The following is a 5,000-nucleotide window of genomic DNA, read 5'->3' on the forward strand; positions in this document are numbered from 1 at the left end:
CTTCCTCCTCCTCTTCTTCCTCCTCCTCCCTCCTTCCACTCTTCTCACTCCTCCTCCTTTCTCTCCTACCTCCCCTTCTCCTCCTCGTCTTCTTCCTCCTCTTCTTCCTCCCCCTCCTCCTTCTTCCACTGTTCTCACTCCTTTTCCTCCTACTTCCCCCCCTCCTCCTCGTCTTCTTCCTCCTCTTCCTCCTCCTCCTCCTCCTCCTTCTTCCACTCTTCTCACTCCTCCTCTTCCTCCTACTACCCCTCCTCCTCCTCGTCTTCTTCCTCCTCTTCCTCCTCCTCCTCCTCCTTCTTCCACTCTTCTCACTCCTTCTTTTCCTCCTACTTCCCCTCCTCCTCCTCGTCTTCTTCCTCCTCTTCCTCCTCCTCCTCCTCCCTCCCCTTGTTTGATAATTACTCTCCCTGTGTTCGTAGAGCTTCCCGCCTCCTCCTTCCGCTCCCCGCGCCCCTCCACCGCCGCCATCGCTGCATCCTTTCCTTCTATTTCCGCCTTTTATTTTTTTCATTTTCTGATTATACCTGCTTTATTGCGGTTTCCTTTTATCTTTGCCTGGATTTTCTCTGTCTTTCCTTGATTTGTTCTTCCCTTATCTCTTATTCGGCTTCTTCGTTAACTGATTCTCTCTTCTCTTCCTCCTCTTCTTCCTCCTCCTCCTCCTCCTCCTCCTAATTTTTTTTTTTTTTTTTTTTTTGCTCCTATCAATATTCTCTACTATGGAAATGCCCCCAGTGATGAATAAAATCACCTGACGCTTATCCTAACAAAAGAGAAAGTACACCCGGTGTAGAAGGGTCACACACGTGAATGAAATCGCCTGACGACATCAGGTATTAAGGAAAAGGGACCACCCGGTAGGGAAGGTATTCAATACACAACCACTTCACTGGATCTTGTTACGTTGAGGCAAATTGATTCACGATACTGCCGTCCATATGTTAACAATTCGAAATATTCGATCCGTATCGTCAAAAATATTGCTTTCGTTCGAAAAATCCAGCAAGTATTTGTCCTATATTTGTCCAATATTTGTCCTATTCTAACCTAACCTAAATCCAACCCACCCTAACCTAGACCAAAACAACCCAACCTAACCTAACCCAAATCAACCCAAACCACCCAAACCCAACCAAACTAGCCCAACCTAGCCCAATCTAACCTAACCTGACATACCTTAACCTAACTTAACCTAACCTAACTTAAACTAACTTAACCCAATCCAACCCCACCCAATCTAAACAAGCTCAACCCATTCTAACATTACTTAACCTAACCTAACCCAACTCATTCCAACCCAACCCAAACTAGCCCATCCTAATCCAAACCATCTCAACCCAACCCAAACCAGCCCAACCTAAGCTAACTTAATTTAACCCAACCTAACCCAAATCAACCTAACCCACCCTAAACCCGCCAACCTAAGATAATCTAATTCAACCTAACCTAACCTAACCTAACCTAACCCAACCTAACCTAATCAACGGCATTGATTTATTCCCATTTTTTCCCACACACATGAGTAGAAGGGTGAGTGTGGATGTGCAATGTATGTTACACCTCCTCCCCTCCTCCCTTCCTCCCGATTGCTAATTGATTAGAGCTGATATGGTAACCACATACCAGCTTCTGCATTTGGAAATAGAGGCAAAACTGTACTTTTGTGTTAATTACCCTGCGAGAAGTGGCACGGTCGCATTTGTTTAAATTTCTTCGCATTCCACGTAGGAGAAGTGACAACGTTGTATTTGTTTGCATTCGTCCTAATACACGTAAGAGAAGGGCGTTGTTTGCTTACGCTGGTGGTGATCTGAGTCAGAAAAGTGGCAACACTGTATTTTGTTTTACATTTTTTATAATCCACGTCAGACAAGCGGCAACGTTGTGTTTGTTTACCTTTATTGTAATTCATGAAGAGAAGTAGCAACGTTGTGTTTGTTTGCATTCGTAGTAATCTATGCAGAGAAGTGGCATCATTGTGTTTGTTTACGTGAAGAGACTTGGCAATATGGTGTTTCTTTATAATCGGAAAGATACGCGTGAGTAGTGACAAAACCTTTAAGTTTTGACTAAAGATATTGTGAATCTTTGTCTTTAAACTAGACATTCATAGTTTAGTCAGGGTTAAAACCTAAATGTAGTTAACTAGAAACCTAATTCGAATGTATCGAAAGGTTAGAAAAGCAGAAAGCTGTATACTTACATCCCTCTTAGAATGGCACCAAACTATATTTCCAAAACAAAAAATCACTTTCAGTTTAGATAAATAGCCGAACCAACCCTTCTTCATACACAGTACCCCAGGTAATTTTACTCAATAACCATCCCCAATACTAAAAAAAAAATAAAATAAATAAATGCTTATGAACCTTACAATCCTCTTACGTCAGAATGATACTTTCCCACAAATCTTAATTATTTTTCCATTTTCATTCATTCATTCCCCATTTTTCATCTTTGGATACTTCCCTTCCTGCAGTTCATATCTGTACCAGCAGCTTCGGTCATTTATTATCTTCAAGAGCCTTCCGTAATCACTTCCCTCCGCTCCATATTTTCCTTCTTCCCGTAGTTCCCTCCCCCCCATACCCTCCCTCCTCCTCCTTCCTCATTTCCCTCTCTCCCTACCCCTCTCCCTCACTTCTCCCTCCCTACATCTCCCTTCCTCCTTCCTTCCTCCCTCTCTCCCTCCCTCTCTCCTTCCCTTTCTCTCTCTCTCTTTCCCATCTCCCTTCTCTTCTTCCTCATTCCCCTCTCTCCCTACCCCTCTCCCTCACTTCTCCCTCCCTACCTCTCCCTTCCTCATTCCTTCCTCTCTCCCTCCCTTCCTCCGTACGTTTCCTCTCTCCCTCCCTTCCTCCGTACGTTTCCTCTCTCCCTCCCTCTTTCCCTCCCTTTATCTTTTATCTCTTTCTCATCTCCCTTCTCTTCTTCCTCATTCCCTTCTCTCCCTACCCTTCTCCCTCACTTCTCGCTCCCTAGCTCTCCCTTCCTCCTTCCTTCCTCTCTCCCCCTCTCTCCCTCCCTCCCTTCCTCCGTACGTTTTCTCTCTCTCTCCCTCTCTCCCTCCCTTTCTCTCTCTCTCTTTCCCATCTCCCTTTTCTTCTTCCTCAAACCCTCCTATCCTGCGATCCTCCTTCCTCCTCTTCCTCTTCCTCTTCCTCCTCCTCTTCCTTCCACTCCCACTCCCTTTTTCTTCCTTTCCTCCCTTCCTCCCCACCTTCCTCTCTCCCATCCTCCCTATCTCTTTCCTTCCCATCCTCCCTTATATCTTCCCTCCCATCTTCTCCTCCCTCCTTCCCTCCCTATCTCCCTTCCTCCCTCCCTCCCTCCCTCCCTCCCATCCTCCCTACCTCCTTCCCTCACACCATCCGTCCCATCCTCCCTCCCTTCAATCTTCTCTCTCAATCCCTAATTTCCTTGCTCAATATCTCTTTCCCCCCACATCCTCCAATGCCCCCCCTGTACTCCCCCCCCCCTCCTTCCTTCCTTCCTGTCCTGTATCCCCCCCCCCCCGATCTTTACGACTGGGACAAGTGGGAGGGGTGCCATTAAGACTCGGGCAGGAGTGGGCAATTAAGATTTGAATTTGTTATAAAGATCTTTTAGTCTTCCCAAGCGGCTATAACGGTCTAAGACCGTTAACGGTTACGGGCAGATTTGGGTCCTCACGGTTTCGTCACAAGGCCGTGTTGGACTCACGGATGGAGGGAGGGAGGGGGTGAGGGAGAGAGGGAGGGAGGGAGGAAGAAGGCCGTGTTGGAGGGATGGAGGGAAGGAGAGAGGGGTGAGAGAAGGAGGGAGGGAGGGAGGGAAGGAGGGAGGAGGTGAGGGAAGGAGGGAGGGAGGGAGGTGGAGGGTAGGAAGAAGGCCGTGTTGGACTCACGGCTGGAGGGAGCGGGTGAGGAAGAGAGGGAGAGAGGGAGGAAGGGAGGAAGGGGGGGGAGAGGAGGGGTGAGGGAGGAAGGGAGGAAGAAGGTGGAAGGAGAGTGTGAGAGTATTTCAGGAAAGAATGGAGGGAAAGGAGAGTTTGTCTGTAAGAAGGAGGGAGTGGGAGGGAGTTTAAATGTGTTTAGAGAGTTAAGGGGGAAGGGAGAGGGGGAGGAGGGAGGGGAGGGAGTATAAGTGGATTTGGAGAGTAAAGGGTTGAAAAAGGGGGAATGTGTAAAGGCGTAAGGGGGAGGGAGGAAAAGGGAAAATGGGGAGTTTTTCTGAGGGAGGGGAAGTGTGAGGGAGTGTAAATATGTTTTGGGAGTAAGGGGGCAGGGGAGTGGCTGAGAGTTTGTCTTATAAAGGGGGGAAATTGGGAGTTTGAGCATTTTGGAGGAAAGGGAGAAAGGGGGGAGAGGTGGGGAAGGGGAATTGATTATTGTAACGAAACTTTCTAGATAGAACAGAAAATAGAAATTCAGGGGGGCTATGGCAAGGAAAGAGAGAGGTCAGGAACCAAGAGGACAGAAAAGAGAAAGAGAGAATGAAAGGAAGGAAGGAAGGAAGGAAGGAAGGAAGAAAAGACGATAAGAAGATGAGGAGGAGCAGGAATATGAAGAGAAGAAGGAGGAATAAGAAGAGGAGAAAGAGAAGCAAATTGAAAAGGAAGGAAGGAAGGAGGAAGATGAGAAGGGGAAAGGAGAGAAATAGGAAGAAATTAAAATAAAGAAAAAGAAAGAAGGAAAAAGATAAAACAGAAACAAAGGAAACGGAAGGAAGAGGAGGAGGAGAGTAAGAGGAAGAAGCAGAGGAAAACAAGAAGAAGAGAGAAGGAAAGTGAAGAATGAACGAAAGATGCAGAAAAATACAAGAGGAGAGGAAGAAAAAGAGAGATGAACGGATAAAGAAAAGATATTGGGGAAAAAGAGGAGGGAAAAAGAGAAACATGAGGAAAAGAAATAGGAAGAGAGGGAAAAAGAAAGGCAGCAAGGAAAATGACTTAGAAGAGATAGAGGAGGCAAAAAGAAAAAGCGATGGAGGAAGAGAAAGAGAAGGATAAGGAGGATAAA

The sequence above is a fragment of the Oratosquilla oratoria genome, chromosome 7 (genome assembly GCF_046742065.1).
Source record: "Oratosquilla oratoria isolate Oo_2021 chromosome 7, ASM4674206v1, whole genome shotgun sequence".
In the NCBI taxonomy this organism is placed as follows: Eukaryota; Metazoa; Arthropoda; class Malacostraca; order Stomatopoda; family Squillidae; genus Oratosquilla; species Oratosquilla oratoria.